This window comes from Panicum virgatum, chromosome 9N (assembly GCF_016808335.1).
Source record: "Panicum virgatum strain AP13 chromosome 9N, P.virgatum_v5, whole genome shotgun sequence".
Taxonomy (NCBI): domain Eukaryota; kingdom Viridiplantae; phylum Streptophyta; class Magnoliopsida; order Poales; family Poaceae; genus Panicum; species Panicum virgatum.
The window spans coordinates 42794517-42814335 of record NC_053153.1 but is presented as its reverse complement, the minus strand read 5'-3'; positions in this window follow the sequence as shown (position 1 = coordinate 42814335).

Below are 19819 nucleotides of genomic sequence, written 5' to 3'. Positions count from 1 at the left end.
AAACGTGACTTCGTGGCACGAACTTTTGCATTAATTGCACCAGTTCACCCCGTTTTGCACCGAGTTTCATTTAGTTACGTAACGATCCAAAATGCACCCAAACACTATGAAACGCACCAATACATAAGTTTAGGGTCCAACAGGATGGATCGAGTCTGTTCATTGCGAAAAAATTACAACGTCACTTCGTGTCACGAACTTTTGCATTAATTGCACCAGTTCACCCCGTTTTGCACCAAGCTTGCAGTTACGAAACAAACCCAAATGCACCCAAACATTATGAAACACACCAAAACATGAGTTTAGGGTCCAATGGGGTGGATCGAGTGCATTCGTTGTGAAAAATTACAACGTGACTTCGTGGCACGAACTTTTGCGCAAATTGCACTAGTTCACCCCTCTTTGCATCGAGTTTCATGCAGTAACGAAGCGATTCCAAACGCACCCAAACACTATGCAACGCACCAAAACATGAGTTTATGGTCCAATGGGGTGGATCAGGTGCGTTCGTTGCGAAAAATTACAACGTGACTTCGTGGCACGAACTTATGCATTAATTGCACCAGTTCACCCCGTTTTGCACTGAGTTTCATGCAGTTACATAATGATCCCAAATGCACCCAAACACTATGAAACTCACCAAATCATAAGTTTAGGGTCCAACGAGATGGATCGAATGTGTTTGTTGCGAAAAAATTACAACGTGACTTCGTAGCACGAACTTATGCATTAATTGCACCAGTTCACCCCGTTTTGCACTGAGTTTCATGCAGTTATATAACGATCCCAAATGCACCCAAACACTATGCAACACACCAAAACATGAGTTTATGGTCCAATGGGGTCGATCAGGTGCGTTCGTTGCGAAAAATTACAACATGACTTCGTGGCACGAATTTTTGCATTAATTGCACCAGTTCACCCAGTTTTGCACCAAGTTCCCTGCAGTTACGAAACGATCCCAAATGCACCCAAACACTATGGAACACACCAAAACATGAGTTCAGGGTCCAATGGTGTGGATCGAGTGCGTTCGTTGCGAAAAATTACAATGTGACTTCGTGACACGAACTCTTGCATTAATTGCACCAGTTCACCCCGTTTTGCACCAAGTTTCATTTAGTTACGAAACAATCCGAAATGCACCCAAACACTATGCAACGCACCAAAAAATGAGTTTATGGTCCAATGTGGTGGATCAGGTGTGTTCGTTGCGGAAAATTACAATGCGACTTCGTGGCACGAACTTTTGCACTAATTGCACCAGTTAACCCTTTTTGCACCGAGTTTCATGCAGTTACGAAATGATCCCAAATGCAACCCAACACTATGCTACAAAACAAAACATGATTTTATGGTCCAGTGGGATGGATCAGGTGCGTTCGTTGTGAAAAATTACAAAGTGACTTTGTGGCACAAACTTTTGCACTAATTGCACTAGTTCACCCCGTTTTGCATCGAGTTTCATACAGTTACGAAGCGATTCCAAATGCACCCAAACACTATGCAACACACCAAAACATGAGTTTATGGTCCAATGGGGCCGATCAGGTGCATTCGTTGCGAAAAATTACAACGTGACTTCGTGACACGAACTTTTGCAATAATTCCACTAGTTAACCCTTTTTGCAACGAGTTTCATGCAGTTACGAAATCATAATAAATGCACCCAAACACTATGAAACGCTCCAAAACATGAACTTATGGTCCAATGGGATGCATCGAGTGTGTTTGTTGCGAAAAATTACAATGTGACTTCGTGGCACGAACTTTTGCATTAATTGCACTAGTTCGCCCCATTTTGCACCGAGTTTCATGCAGTTATGAAACGATCCCAAATGCACCCAAAAACTATGAAACACACCAAAACAAGAATTTAGGGTCCAATGGGAAGGATCGACTGTGTTTGTTGTGGAAAATTACAACGTGACTTTGTGTCACGAACTTATACATTAATTGCACCAGTTCACCAAGTTTTGCACCGAGTTTCATCCAGTTATGAAACGATCCCAAATGCACCCAAAGACTATATAACACTCAAAAACATGAGTGTTGGATCCGATGGGGGTGGATCGAGTGCGTTCGTTGCAACAAATTCTGAAACGAGTTCGTGGCATGATTTTTTGCTTTAATGAGACCAGTTCAGTATGTTTTGCACCATGTTTCGTGCAGTTACGAAATCATCCGAAATGAACTCAAACACTATGCAACGCACGAAAACATGAAATTAGGTAACAATGGGATGGATCAAGTGCATTTGTTGCGAAAAATTACAACGTGACTTCGTGGCACGAACTTTTGCATTAATTGCACCAGTTCGCCCCGTTTTGCACCGAGTTTCATGTAGTTACGTAACGATCCAAAATGCACCCAAACACTATGAAACGCACCAAAACATAAGTTTAGGGTCCAACGGGATGGATCGAGTATATTCATTGCGAAAAAATTACAACGTGACTTCGTGGCACGAACTTTTGCATTAATTGCACCAGTTCACCCCGTTTTGCACCAAGTTTGCACTTACGAAACAATCCCAAATGCACCCAAACATTATGCAACGCACCAAAACATGAGTTTAGGGTCCAATGGGGTGGATCGAGTGCATTCGTTGCGAAAAATTACAACATGACTTCGTGGCACGAACTTTTGCGCAAATTGCACTAGTTCACCCCGCTTTGCATCGAGTTTCATGCAGTTACGAAGCGATTCCAAACGCACCCAAACACCATGCAACACACCAAAACATGAGTTTATGGTCCAATGGGGTGGATCAGGTGCATTCGTTGCGAAAAATTACAATGTGACTTCGTTGCACGAACTTATGCATTAATTGCACCAGTTCACCCCATTTTGCACTGAGTTTCATGCAGTTACATAACGATCCCAAATGCACCTAAACACTATGAAATGCACCAAATCATAAGTTTAGGGTCCAACGGGATGGATCGAATGTGTTCGTTGTGAAAAAATTACAACGTGACTTCGTGGCACGAAGGTTTGCATTAATTGCACCAGTTCACCCCGTTTTACACAAGTTTGCAGTTACGAAACGATCCCAAATGCACCCAAACATTATGAAACGCACCAAAACAAGAGTTTAGGGTGCAGTGGGATGCATCGAGTGCGTTTGTTGTGAAAAATTACAACGTGACTTCGTGGCACGAACTTTTGCATTAATTGCACCAGTTTGCCCCGTTTTGCACCGAGTTTCATGCAGTTATGAAACGATCCCAAATGCTCCCAAACACTATGCAACACACCAAAACATGAGTTTATGGTCCAATGGGGTCGATCAGGTGCGTTCGTTGCGAAAAATTACAACATGACTTCGTGGCACGAACTTTTGCATTAATTGCACCAGTTCACCCAGTTTTGCACCAAGTTCCCTGCAGTTACGAAATGATCCCAAATGCACCCAAACACTATGGAACACACCAAAACATGAGTTCAGGGTCCAATGGTGTGGATCGAGTGCGTTCGTTGCGAAAAATTACAACGTGACTTCGTGACACGAACTCTTGCATTAATTGCACTAGTTCACCCCGTTTTGCACCAAGTTTCATTTAGTTACGAAACGATCCCAAATGCACCCAAACACTATGCAACGCACCAAAACATGAGTTTATGGTCCAATGCGGTGGATCAGGTGTGTTCGTTGCGGAAAATTACAATGCGACTTCGTGGCACGAACTTTTGCACTAATTGCACCAGTTAACCCTTTTTGCACCGAGTTTCATGCAGTTACGAAATGATCCCAAATGCACCCAAACACTATGCTACATACCGAAACATGATTTTATGGTCCAGTGGGATGGATCAGGTGGGTTCGTTGTGAAAAATTACAAAGTGACTTTGTGGCACAAAGTTTTGCACTAATAGCACTAGTTCACCCCGTTTTGCTTTGAGTTTCTTGCAGTTACGAAGCGATTCCAAATGCACCCAAACACTATGCAACACACCAAAACATGAGTTTATGGTCCAATGGGGCCGATCAGGTGCGTTCGTTGCGAAAAATTACAACGTGACTTCGTGGCACGAACTTTTGCAATAATTCCACTAGTTAAGCCTTTTTGCAACAAGTTTCATGCAGTTACGAAACCATACCAAATGCACCCAAACACTATGAAACACTCCAAAACATGAATTTATGGTCCAATGGGATGCATCGAGTGTGTTTGTTGCGAAAAATTACAACGTGACTTCGTGGCACGAACTTTTGCATTAATTGCACTAGTTCGCCCCATTTTGCACCGAGTTTCATGCAGTTATGAAACGATCCCAAATGCACCCAAATACTATGAAACACACCAAATCAAGAATTTAGGGTCCAATGGGAAGGATCGACTGCGTTTGTTGCGAAAAATTACAACGTGACTTTGTGTCACGAACTTATACATTAATTGCACCAGTTCACCAAGTTTTGCACCGAGTTTCATGCAGTTATGAAACGATCCCAAATGCACCCAAAGACTATATAACACTCAAAAACATGAGTGTTTGATCTGATGGGGGTGGATCGTGTGTGTTCGTTATAACAAATTCTGACACGACTTCGTGGCACGATTTTTTGCATTAATTAGACCAGTTCAGTATGTTTTGCACCATGTTTCGTGCAGTTACGAAATCATTCGAAATGAACTCAAACACTATGCAACGCACGAAAACATGAAATTAGGTTCCAATGGGATGGATCAAGGGCATTTGTTGCTAAAAATTACAACGTGACTTCGTGGCACAAACTTTTGCATTAATTGCACCAGTTCACCCCGTTTTGCACCGATTTTCATGCAGTTACGTAACGATCCAAAATGCACCCAAACACTATGAAACGCACCAAAACATAAGTTTAGGGTCCAATGGGATGGATCGAGTCTGTTCATTGCGAAAAAATTACAGCGTGACTTCGTGGCACGAACTTTTGCATTAATTGCACCAGTTCACCCCGTTTTGCACCAAGTTTGCAGTTACGAAACAATCCCAAATGCACCCAAACATTATGAAACGCACCCAAACATGAGTTTAGGGTCCAATGGGGTGGATCGAGTGCATTCGTTGCGAAAAATTACAACATGACATCGTGGCACGAACTTTTGCGCAAATTGCACTAGTTCACCCCGCTTTGCATCGAATTTCATGCAGTTACGACGCGATTCCAAACGCACCCAAACACTATGCAACACACCAAAACATGAGTTTATGGTCCAATGGGGTGGATCAGGTGCGTTCGTTGCGAAAAATTACAACGTGACTTCGTTGCACGAACTTATGCATTAATTGCACCAGTTCACCCCATTTTGCACTGAGTTTCATGCAGTTACATAACGATCCCAAATGCACCTAAACACTATGAAATGCACCAAATCATAAGTTTAGGGTCCAACGGGATGGATCGAATGTGTTCGTTGTGAAAAAATTACAACGTGACTTCGTGGCACGAAGGTTTGCATTAATTGCACCAGTTCACCCCGTTTTACACAAGTTTGCAGTTACGAAACGATCCCAAATGCACCCAAACATTATGAAACACACCAAAACAAGAATTTAGGGTCCAATGGGAAGGATCGACTGTGTTTGTTGCGGAAAATTACAACGTGACTTTGTGTCACGAACTTATACATTAATTGCACCAGTTCACCAAGTTTTGCACCGAGTTTCATCCAGTTATGAAACGATCCCAAATGCACCCAAAGACTATATAACACTCAAAAACATGAGTGTTGGATCCGATGGGGGTGGATCGAGTGCGTTCGTTGCAACAAATTCTGAAACGAGTTCGTGGCATGATTTTTTGCTTTAATGAGACCAGTTCAGTATGTTTTGCACCATGTTTCGTGCAGTTACGAAATCATCCGAAATGAACTCAAACACTATGCAACGCACGAAAACATGAAATTAGGTAACAATGGGATGGATCAAGTGCATTTGTTGCGAAAAATTACAACGTGACTTCGTGGCACGAACTTTTGCATTAATTGCACCAGTTCGCCCCGTTTTGCACCGAGTTTCATGTAGTTACGTAACGATCCAAAATGCACCCAAACACTATGAAACGCACCAAAACATAAGTTTAGGGTCCAACGGGATGGATCGAGTATATTCATTGCGAAAAAATTACAACGTGACTTCGTGGCACGAACTTTTGCATTAATTGCACCAGTTCACCCCGTTTTGCACCAAGTTTGCACTTACGAAACAATCCCAAATGCACCCAAACATTATGCAACGCACCAAAACATGAGTTTAGGGTCCAATGGGGTGGATCGAGTGCATTCGTTGCGAAAAATTACAACATGACTTCGTGGCACGAACTTTTGCGCAAATTGCACTAGTTCACCCCGCTTTGCATCGAGTTTCATGCAGTTACGAAGCGATTCCAAACGCACCCAAACACCATGCAACACACCAAAACATGAGTTTATGGTCCAATGGGGTGGATCAGGTGCATTCGTTGCGAAAAATTACAACGTGACTTCGTTGCACGAACTTATGCATTAATTGCACCAGTTCACCCCATTTTGCACTGAGTTTCATGCAGTTACATAACGATCCCAAATGCACCTAAACACTATGAAATGCACCAAATCATAAGTTTAGGGTCCAACGGGATGGATCGAATGTGTTCGTTGTGAAAAAATTACAACGTGACTTCGTGGCACGAAGGTTTGCATTAATTGCACCAGTTCACCCCGTTTTACACAAGTTTGCAGATACGAAACGATCCCAAATGCACCCAAACATTATGAAACGCACCAAAACAAGAGTTTAGGGTGCAGTGGGATGCATCGAGTGCGTTTGTTGTGAAAAATTACAACGTGACTTCGTGGCACGAACTTTTGCATTAATTGCACCAGTTTGCCCCGTTTTGCACCGAGTTTCATGCAGTTATGAAACGATCCCAAATGCTCCCAAACACTATGCAACACACCAAAACATGAGTTTATGGTCCAATGGGGTCGATCAGGTGCGTTCGTTGCGAAAAATTACAACATGACTTCGTGGCACGAACTTTTGCATTAATTGCACCAGTTCACCCAGTTTTGCACCAAGTTCCCTGCAGTTACGAAATGATCCCAAATGCACCCAAACACTATGGAACACACCAAAACATGAGTTCAGGGTCCAATGGTGTGGATCGAGTGCGTTCGTTGCGAAAAATTACAACGTGACTTCGTGACACGAACTCTTGCATTAATTGCACTAGTTCACCCCGTTTTGCACCAAGTTTCATTTAGTTACGAAACGATCCCAAATGCACCCAAACACTATGCAACGCACCAAAACATGAGTTTATGGTCCAATGCGGTGGATCAGGTGTGTTCGTTGCGGAAAATTACAATGCGACTTCGTGGCACGAACTTTTGCACTAATTGCACCAGTTAACCCTTTTTGCACCGAGTTTCATGCAGTTACGAAATGATCCCAAATGCACCCAAACACTATGCTACATACCGAAACATGATTTTATGGTCCAGTGGGATGGATCAGGTGGGTTCGTTGTGAAAAATTACAAAGTGACTTTGTGGCACAAAGTTTTGCACTAATAGCACTAGTTCACCCCGTTTTGCTTTGAGTTTCTTGCAGTTACGAAGCGATTCCAAATGCACCCAAACACTATGCAACACACCAAAACATGAGTTTATGGTCCAATGGGGCCGATCAGGTGCGTTCGTTGCGAAAAATTACAACGTGACTTCGTGGCACGAACTTTTGCAATAATTCCACTAGTTAAGCCTTTTTGCAACAAGTTTCATGCAGTTACGAAACCATACCAAATGCACCCAAACACTATGAAACACTCCAAAACATGAATTTATGGTCCAATGGGATGCATCGAGTGTGTTTGTTGCGAAAAATTACAACGTGACTTCGTGGCACGAACTTTTGCATTAATTGCACTAGTTCGCCCCATTTTGCACCGAGTTTCATGCAGTTATGAAACGATCCCAAATGCACCCAAACACTATGAAACACACCAAATCAAGAATTTAGGGTCCAATGGGAAGGATCGACTGCGTTTGTTGCGAAAAATTACAACGTGACTTTGTGTCACGAACTTATACATTAATTGCACCAGTTCACCAAGTTTTGCACCGAGTTTCATGCAGTTATGAAACGATCCCAAATGCACCCAAAGACTATATAACACTCAAAAACATGAGTGTTTGATCTGATGGGGGTGGATCGTGTGTGTTCGTTATAACAAATTCTGACACGACTTCGTGGCACGATTTTTTGCATTAATTAGACCAGTTCAGTATGTTTTGCACCATGTTTCGTGCAGTTACGAAATCATTCGAAATGAACTCAAACACTATGCAACGCACGAAAACATGAAATTAGGTTCCAATGGGATGGATCAAGGGCATTTGTTGCGAAAAATTACAACGTGACTTCGTGGCACAAACTTTTGCATTAATTGCACCAGTTCACCCCGTTTTGCACCGATTTTCATGCAGTTACGTAACGATCCAAAATGCACCCAAACACTATGAAACGCACCAAAACATAAGTTTAGGGTCCAATGGGATGGATCGAGTCTGTTCATTGCGAAAAAATTACAGCGTGACTTCGTGGCACGAACTTTTGCATTAATTGCACCAGTTCACCCCGTTTTGCACCAAGTTTGCAGTTACGAAACAATCCCAAATGCACCCAAACATTATGAAACGCACCCAAACATGAGTTTAGGGTCCAATGGGGTGGATCGAGTGCATTCGTTGCGAAAAATTACAACATGACATCGTGGCACGAACTTTTGCGCAAATTGCACTAGTTCACCCCGCTTTGCATCGAATTTCATGCAGTTACGACGCGATTCCAAACGCACCCAAACACTATGCAACACACCAAAACATGAGTTTATGGTCCAATGGGGTGGATCAGGTGCGTTCGTTGCGAAAAATTACAACGTGACTTCGTTGCACGAACTTATGCATTAATTGCACCAGTTCACCCCATTTTGCACTGAGTTTCATGCAGTTACATAACGATCCCAAATGCACCTAAACACTATGAAATGCACCAAATCATAAGTTTAGGGTCCAACGGGATGGATTGAATGTGTTCGTTGTGAAAAAATTACAACGTGACTTCGTGGCACGAAGGTTTGCATTAATTGCACTAGTTCACCCCGTTTTACACCAAGTTTGCAGTTACGAAACGATCCCAAATGCACCCAAACATTATGAAACGCACCAAAACAAGAGTTTAGGGTGCAGTGGGACGCATCGAGTGCGTTTGTTGTGAAAAATTACAACGTGACTTCGTGGCACGAACTTTTGCATTAATTGCACCAGTTTGCCCCGTTTTGCACCGAGTTTCATGTAGTTATGAAACGATCCCAAATGCTCCCAAACACTATGCAACACACCAAAACATGAGTTTATGGTCCAATGGGGTCGATCAGGTGCGTTCGTTGCGAAAAATTACAACATGACTTCGTGGCACGAACTTTTGCATTAATTGCACCAGTTCACCCAGTTTTGCACCAAGTTCCCTGCAGTTACGAAATAATCCCAAATGCACCCAAACACTATGGAACACACCAAAACATGAGTTCAGGGTCCAATGGTGTGGATCGAGTGCGTTCGTTGCAAAAAATTACAACGTGACTTCGTGACACGAACTCTTGCATTAATTGCACCAGTTCACCCCGTTTTGCACCAAGTTTCATTTAGTTACGAAACGATCCCAAATGCACCCAAACACTATGCAACGCACCAAAACATGAGTTTATGGTCCAATGCGGTGGATCAGGTGTGTTCGTTGCAGAAAATTACAATGCGACTTCGTGGCACGAACTTTTGCAATAATTGCACCAGTTAACCCTTTTTGCACTGAGTTTCATGCAGTTACGAAATGATCCCAAATGCACCCAAACACTATGCTACATACCGAAACATGATTTTATGGTCCAGTGGGATGGATCAGGTGGGTTCGTTGTGAAAAATTACAAAGTGACTTTGTGGCACAAAGTTTTGCACTAATAGCACTAGTTCACCCCGTTTTGCTTTGAGTTTCTTGCAGTTACGAAGCGATTCCAAATGCACCCAAACACTATGCAACACACCAAAACATGAGTTTATGGTCCAATGGGGCCGATCAGGTGCGTTCGTTGCGAAAAATTACAACGTGACTTCGTGGCACGAACTTTTGCAATAATTCCACTAGTTAAGCCTTTTTGCAACAAGTTTCATGCAGTTACGAAACCATACCAAATGCACCCAAACACTATGAAACACTCCAAAACATGAATTTGTGGTCCAATTGGATGCATCGAGTGTGTTTGTTGCGAAAAATTACAACGTGACTTCGTGGCACGAACTTTTGCATTAATTGCACTAGTTCGCCCCATTTTGCACCGAGTTTCATGCAGTTATGAAACGATCCCAAATGCACCCAAACACTATGAAACACACCAAATCAAGAATTTAGGGTCCAATGGGAAGGATCGACTGCGTTTGTTGCGAAAAATTACAACGTGACTTTGTGTCACGAACTTATACATTAATTGCACCAGTTCGCCAAGTTTTGCACCGAGTTTCATGCAGTTACATAACGATCCCAAATGCACCCAAAGACTATGAAACGCACCAAATCATAAGTTTAGGGTCCAACGGGATGGATCGAATGTGTTCGTTGCGAAAAAATTACGTGACTTCGTGGCACGAACTTTTGCATTAATTGCACCAGTTCACCCCGTTTTGCACCAAGTTTGCAGTTACGAAACAATCCCAAATGCACCCAAACATTATGAAACGCACCCAAACATGAGTTTAGGGTCCAATGGAGTGGATCGAGTGCATTCGTTGCGAAAAATTACAACATGACATCGTGGCACGAACTTTTGCGCAAATTGCACTAGTTCACCCCGCTTTGCATCGAGTTTCATGCAGTTACGAAGCGATTCCAAACGCACCCAAACACTATGCAACACACCAAAACATGAGTTTATGGTCCAATGGGGTGGATCAGGTGCGTTCATTGCGAAAAATTACAACGTGACTTCGTGGCACGAACTTATGCATTAATTGCACCAGTTCACCCCGTTTTGCACTGGGTTTCATGTAGTTACATAACGATCCCAAATGCACCCAAACACTATGAAACGCACCAAATCATAAGTTTAGGGTCCAACGGGATGGATCGAATGTGTTCGTTGCGAAAAAATTACAACGTGACTTCGTGGCACGAAGTTTTGCATTAATTGCACCAGTTCACCCCGTTTTACACCAAGTTTGCAGTTACGAAACGATCCCAAATGCACCCAAACATTATGAAACGCACCAAAACAAGAGTTTAGGGTGCAGTGGGATGCATCGAGTGCGTTTGTTTTGAAAAATTACAACGTGACTTCGTGGCACAAACTTTTGCATTAATTGCACCAGTTTGCCCCGTTTTGCACCGAGTTTCATGCAGTTATGAAACGATCCCAAATGCACCCAAACACTATGCAACACACCAAAACATGAGTTTATGGTCCAATGGGGTCGATCAGGTGCGTTCGTTGCGAAAAATTACAACATGACTTCGTGGCACGAACTTTTGCATTAATTGCACCAGTTCACCCAGTTTTGCACCAAGTTCCGTGCAGTTATGAAACGATCCCAAATGCACCCAAACACTATGGAACACACCAAAACATGAGTTCAGGGTCCAATGGTGTGGATCGAGTGCGTTCGTTGCGAAAAATTACAACGTGACTTTGTGACACGAACACATGCATTAATTGCACTAGGTCACCCCGTTTTGCACCAAGTTTCATTTAGTTACGAAACGATCCCAAATGCACCCAAACACTATGCAACGCACCAAAAAATGAGTTTATGGTCCAATGCGGTGGATCAGGTGTGTTCGTTGCGGAAAATTACAATGCGACTTCGTGGCACGACTTTTTGCACTAATTGCACCAGTTAACCCTTTTTGCACCGAGTTTCATGCAGTTACGAAATGATCCTAAATGCACCCAAACACTATGCTACATAACAAAACATGATTTTATGGTCCAGTGGGATGGATCAGGTGCGTTCGTTGTGAAAAATTACAAAGTGACTTTGTGGCACAAACTTTTGCACTAATTGCACTAGTTCACCCCGTTTTGCTTCGAGTTTCATGCAGTTACGAAGCGATTCCAAATGCACCCAAACACTATGCAACACACCAAAACATGAGTTTATGGTCCAATGGGGCCGATCAGGTGCGTTCGTTGCGAAAAATTATAACGTGACTTCGTGGCACAAACTTTTGCAATAATTCCACAAGTTAACCCTTTTTGCAACGAGTTTCATGCAGTTACGAAACCATACCAAATGCACCCAAACACTATGAAACGCTCCAAAACATGAATTTATGGTCAATGGGATGCATCGAGTGTGTTTGTTGCGAAAAATTACAATTTGACTTCGTGGCACGAACTTTTGCATTAATTGCACTAGTTCGCCCCATTTTGCACCGAGTTTCATGCAGTTATGAAACGATCCCAAATGCACCCAAAAACTATGAAACACACCAAAACAAGAATTTAGGGTCCAATAGGAAGGATCGACTGCGTTTGTTGCGAAAAATTACAATGTGACTTTGTGTCACGAACTTATACATTAATTGCACCAGTTCACCAAGTTTTGCACCGAGTTTCATCCAGTTATGAAACGATCCCAAATGCACCCAAAGACTATATAACACTCAAAAACATGAGTGTTGGATCCGATGGGGGTGGATCGAGTGCGTTCGTTGCAACAAATTCTGAAACGACTTCGTGGCACGATTTTTTGCATTAATTAGACCAGTTCAGTATGTTTTGCACCATGTTTCGTGCAGTTACGAAATCATCCGAAATGAACTCAAACACTATGCAACGCACGAAAACATGAAATTAGGTAACAATGGGATGGATCAAGTGCATTTGTTGCGAAAAATTACAACGTGACTTCGTGGCACGAACTTTTGCATTAATTGCACCAGTTCGCCCCGTTTTGCACCGAGTTTCATGTAGTTACGTAACGATCCAAAATGCACCCAAACACTATGAAACGCACCAAAACATAAGTTCAGGGTCCAACGGGATGGATCGAGTATATTCATTGCGAAAAAATTACAACATGACTTCGTGGCACGAACTTTTGCATTAATTGCACCAGTTCACCCCGTTTTGCACCAAGTTTGCAGTTACGAAACAATCCCAAATGCACCCAAACATTATGAAACGCACCAAAACATGAGTTTAGGGTCCAATGGGGTGGATCGAGTGCATTCGTTGCGAAAAATTACAACATGACTTCGTGGCACGAACTTTTGCGCAAATTGCACTAGTTCACCCCGCTTTGCATCGAGTTTCATGCAGGTACGAAGCGATTCCAAACGCACCCAAACACTATGCAACACACCAAAACATGAGTTTGTGGTCCAATCGGGTGGATCAGGTGCGTTCGTTGCGAAAAATTACAACGTGACTTCGTGGCACGAACTTATGCATTAATTGCACCAGTTCACCCCGTTTTGCACTGAGTTTCATGCAGTTACATAACGATCCCAAATGCACCCAAACGCCATGAAACGCACCAAATCATAAGTTTAGGGTCCAACGGGATGGATTGAATGTGTTCGTTGCGAAAAAATTACGTGACTTCGTGGCACAAAGTTTTGCATTAATTGCACCAGTTCACCCCGTTCTACACCAAGTTTGCAGTTACGAAACGATCCCAAATGCACCCAAACATTATGAAACGCAACAAAACAAGAGTTTAGGGTGCAGTGGGATGCATCGAGTGCGTTTGTTTTGAAAAATTACAACGTGACTTCGTGGCACAAACTTTTGCATTAATTGCACCAGTTTGCCCCGTTTTGCACCGAGTTTCATGCAGTTATGAAACGATCCCAAATGCACCCAAACACTATGCAACACACCAAAACATGAGTTTATGGTCCAATGGGGTCGATCAGGTGCGTTCGTTGCGAAAAATTACAACATGACTTCGTGGCACGAACTTTTGCATTAATTGCACCAGTTCACCCAGTTTTGCACCAAGTTCCGTGCAGTTATGAAACGATCCCAAATGCACCCAAACACTATGGAACACACCAAAACATGAGTTCAGGGTCCAATGGTGTGGATCGAGTGCGTTCGTTGCGAAAAATTACAATGTGACTTTGTGACACGAACACATGCATTAATTGCACTAGGTCACCCCGTTTTGCACCAAGTTTCATTTAGTTACGAAACGATCCCAAATGCACCCAAACACTATGCAACGCACCAAAAAATGAGTTTATGGTCCAATGCGGTGGATCAGGTGTGTTCGTTGCGGAAAATTACAATGCGACTTCGTGGCACGACTTTTTGCACTAATTGCACCAGTTAACCCTTTTTGCACCGAGTTTCTTGCAGTTACGAAATGATCCTAAATGCACCCAAACACTATGCTACATAACAAAACATGATTTTATGGTCCAGTGGGATGGATCAGGTGCGTTCGTTGTGAAAAATTACAAAGTGACTTTGTGGCACAAACTTTTGCACTAATTGCACTAGTTCACCCCGTTTTGCTTCGAGTTTCATGCAGTTACGAAGCGATTCCAAATGCACCCAAACACTATGCAACACACCAAAACATGAGTTTATGGTCCAATGGGGCCGATCAGGTGCGTTCGTTGCGAAAAATTATAACGTGACTTCGTGGCACAAACTTTTGCAATAATTCCACAAGTTAACCCTTTTTGCAACGAGTTTCATGCAGTTACGAAACCATACCAAATGCACCCAAACACTATGAAACGATCCAAAACATGAATTTATGGTCAATGGGATGCATCGAGTGTGTTTGTTGCGAAAAATTACAATTTGACTTCGTGGCACAAACTTTTGCATTAATTGCACTAGTTCGCCCCATTTTGCACCGAGTTTCATGCAGTTATGAAACGATCCCAAATGCACCCAAACACTATGAAACACACCAAATCAAGAATTTAGGGTCCAATGGGAAGGATCGACTGCGTTTGTTGAGAAAAATTACAACGTGACTTTGTGTCACGAACTTATACATTAATTGCACCAGTTCACCAAGTTTTGCACCGAGTTTCATGCAGTTATGAAACGATCCCAAATGCACCCAAAGACTATATAACACTCAAAAACATGAGTGTTTGATCCGATGGGGGTGGATCGAGTGTGTTCGTTATAACAAATTCTGACACGACTTCGTGGCACGATTTTTTGCATTAATTAGACCAGTTCAGTATGTTTTGCACCATGTTTCGTGCAGTTACGAAATCATTCGAAATGAACTCAAACACTATGCAACGCACGAAAACATGAAATTAGGTTCCAATGGGATGGATCAAGGGCATTTGTTGCGAAAAATTACAACGTGACTTCGTGGCACAAACTTTTGCATTAATTGCACCAGTTCACCCCGTTTTGCACCGATTTTCATGCAGTTACGTAACGATCCAAAATGCACCCAAACACTATGAAACGCACCAAAACATAAGTTTAGGGTCCAATGGGATGGATCGAGTCTGTTCATTGCGAAAAAATTACAGCGTGACTTCGTGGCACGAACTTTTGCATTAATTGCACCAGTTCACCCCGTTTTGCACCAAGTTTGCAGTTACGAAACAATCCCAAATGCACCCAAACATTATGAAACGCACCAAAACATGAGTTTAGGGTCCAATGGGGTGGATCGAGTGCATTCGTTGCGAAAAATTACAACATGACATCGTGGCACGAACTTTTGCGCAAATTGCACTAGTTCACCCCGCTTTGCATCGAGTTTCATGCAGTTACGAAGCGATTCCAAACGCACCCAAACACTATGCAACACACCAAAACATGAGTTTATGGTCCAATGGGGTGGATCAGGTGCGTTCGTTGCGAAAAATTACAACGTGACTTCGTGGCACGAACTTATGCATTAATTGCACCAGTTCACCCCGTTTTGCACTGAGTTTCATGCAGTTACATAACGATCCCAAATGCACCCAAACACTATGAAACGCACCAAATCATAAGTTTAGGGTCCAACGGGATGGATCGAATGTGTTCGTTGCGAAAAAATTACGTGACTTCGTGGCACGAAGTTTTGCATTAATTGCACCAGTTCACCCCGTTTTACACCAAGTTTGCAGTTACGAAACGATCCCAAATGCACCCAAACATTATGAAACGCACCAAAACAAGAGTTTAGGGTGCAGTGGGATGCATCGAGTGCGTTTGTTTTGAAAAATTACAACGTGACTTCGTGGCACGAACTTTTGCATTAATTGCGCCAGTTTGCCCCGTTTTGCACCGAGTTTCATGCAGTTATGAAACGATCCCAAATGCACCCAAACACTATGCAACACACCAAAACATGAGTTTATGGTCCAATGGGGTCGATCAGGTGCGTTCGTTGCGAAAAATTACAACATGACTTCGTGGCACGAACTTTTGTATTAATTGCACCAGTTCACCCAGTTTTGCACCAAGTTCCGTGCAGTTACGAAACGATCCCAAATGCACCCAAACACTATGGGACACACCAAAACATGAGTTCAGGGTCCAATGGTGTGGATCGAGTGCGTTCATTGCGAAAAATTACAACGTGACTTTGTGACACGAACTCATGCATTAATTGCACTAGTTCACCCCGTTTTGCACCAAGTTTCATTTAGTTACGAAACGATCCCAAATGCACCCAAACACTATGCAACGCACCAAAAAATGAGTTTATGGTCCAATGCGGTGGATCAGGTGTGTTCGTTGCGGAAAATTACAATGCGACTTCGTGGCACCACTTTTTGCACTAATTGCACCAGTTAACCCTTTTTGCACCGAGTTTCATGCAGTTACGAAATGATCCCAAATGCACCCAAACACTATGCTACATAACAAAACATGATTTTATGGTCCAGTGGGATGGATCAGGTGCGTTCGTTGTGAAAAATTACAAAGTGACTTTGTGGCACAAACTTTTGCACTAATTGCACTAGTTCACCCCGTTTTGCTTCGAGTTTCATGCAGTTACGAAGCGATTCCAAATGCACCCAAACACTATGCAACACACCAAAACATGAGTTTATGGTCCAATGGGGCCGATCAGGTGCGTTCGTTGCGAAAAATTATAACGTGACTTCGTGGCACGAACTTTTGCAATAATTCCACAAGTTAACCCTTTTTGCAACGAGTTTCATGCAGTTACGAAACCATACCAAATGCACCCAAACACTATGAAACGCTCCAAAACATGAATTTATGGTCAATGGGATGCATCGAGTGTGTTTGTTGCGAAAAATTACAATTTGACTTCGTGGCACGAACTTTTGCATTAATTGCACTAGTTCGCCCCATTTTGCACCGAGTTTCATGCAGTTATGAAACGATCCCAAATGCACCCAAAAACTATGAAACACACCAAAACAAGAATTTAGGGTCCAATGGGAAGGATCGACTGCGTTTGTTGAGAAAAATTACAACGTGACTTTGTGTCACGAACTTATACATTAATTGCACCAGTTCACCAAGTTTTGCACCGAGTTTCATCCAGTTATGAAACGATCCCAAATGCACCCAAAGACTATATAACACTCAAAAACATGAGTGTTGGATCCGACGGGGGTGGATCGAATGCGTTCGTTGCAACAAATTCTGAAACGACTTCGTGGCACGATTTTTTGCATTAATTAGACCAGTTCAGTATGTTTTGCACCATGTTTCGTGCAGTTACGAAATCATCCGAAATGAACTCAAACACTATGCAACGCACGGAAACATGATATTAGGTAACAATGGGATGGATCAAGTGCATTTGTTGCGAAAAATTACAACGTGACTTCGTGGCATGAACTTTTGCATTAATTGCACCAGTTCGCCCCGTTTTGCACCGAGTTTCATGTAGTTACGTAACGATCCAAAATGCACCCAAACACTATGAAACGCACCAAAACATAAGTTTAGGGTCCAATGGGATGGATCGAGTATATTCATTGCGAAAAAATTACAACGTGACTTCGTGGCACGAACTTTTGCATTAATTGCACCAGTTCACCCCATTTTGCACCAAGTTTGCAGTTACGAAACAATCCCAAATGCACCCAAACATTATGAAACGCACCAAAACATGAGTTTAGGGTCCAATGGGGTGGATCGAGTGCATTCGTTGCGAAAAATTACAACATGACTTCGTGGCACGAACTTTTGCGTAAATTGCACTAGTTCACCCCGCTTTGCATCGAGTTTCATGTAGTTACGAAGCGATTCCAAATGCACCCAAACACTATGCAACACACCAAAACATGAGTTTGTGGTCCAATGGGGTGGATCAGGTGCGTTCGTTGCGAAAAATTAGAACGTTACTTCGTGGCACGAACTTATGCATTAATTGCACCAGTTCACCCCGTTTTGCACTGAGTTTCATGCAGTTACATAACGATCCCAAATGCACCCAAACACTATGAAACGCACCAAATCATAAGTTTAGGGTCCAATGGGATGGATCGAATGTGTTCGTTGCGAAAAAATTACGTGACTTCGTGGCACGAAGTTTTGCATTAATTGCACCAGTTCACCCCGTTTTACACCAAGTTTGCAGTTACGAAACGATCCCAAATGCACCCAAACATTATGAAACGCACCAAAACAAGAGTTTAGGGTGCAGTGGGATGCATCGAGTGCGTTTGTTTTGAAAAATTACAACGTGACTTCGTGGCACGAACTTTTGCATTAATTGCACCAGTTTGCCCCGTTTTGCACCGAGTTTCATGCAGTTATGAAACGATCCCAAATGCACCCAAACACTATGCAACACACCAAAACATGAGTTTATGGTCCAATGGGGTCGATCAGGTGCGTTCGTTGCGAAAAATTACAACATGACTTCGTGGCACGAACTTTTGCATTAATTGCACCAGTTCACCCAGTTTTGCACCAAGTTCCGTGCAGTTACGAAACGATCCCAAATGCACCCAAACACTATGGAACACACCAAAACATGAGTTCAGGGTCCAATGGTGTGGATCGAGTGCGTTCGTTGCGAAAAATTACAACGTGACTTTGTGACACGAACTCATGCATTAATTGCACTAGTTCACCCCGTTTTGCACCAAGTTTCATTTAGTTACGAAACGATCCCAAATGCACCCAAACACTATGCAACGCACCAAAAAATGAGTTTATGGTCCAATGCGGTGGATCAGGTGTGTTCGTTGCGGAAAATTACAATGCGACTTCGTGGCACGACTTTTTGCACTAATTGCACCAGTTAACCCTTTTTGCACCGAGTTTCATGCAGTTACGAAATGATCCCAAATGCACCCAAACACTATGCTACATAACAAAACATGATTTTATGGTCCAGTGGGATGGATCAGGTGCGTTTGTTGTGAAAAATTACAAAGTGACTTTGTGGCATAAACTTTTGCACTAATTGCACTAGTTCACCCCGTTTTGCTTCGAGTTTCATGCAGTTACGAAGCGATTCCAAATGCACCCAAACACTATGCAACACACCAAAACATGAGTTTATGGTCCAATGGGGCCGATCAGGTGCGTTCGTTGAGAAAAATTACAACGTGACTTCGTGGCACGAACTTTTGCAATAATTCGACTAGTTAACCCTTTTTGCAACGAGTTTCATGCAGTTACGAAACCATACCAAATGCACCCAAACACTATGAAACGCTCCAAAACATGAATTTATGGTCAATGGGATGCATCGAGTGTGTTTGTTGCGAAAAATTACAATTTGACTTCGTGGCACGAACTTTTGCATTAATTGCACTAGTTCGCCCCATTTTGCACCGAGTTTCATGCAGTTATGAAACGATCCCAAATGCACCCAAAAAC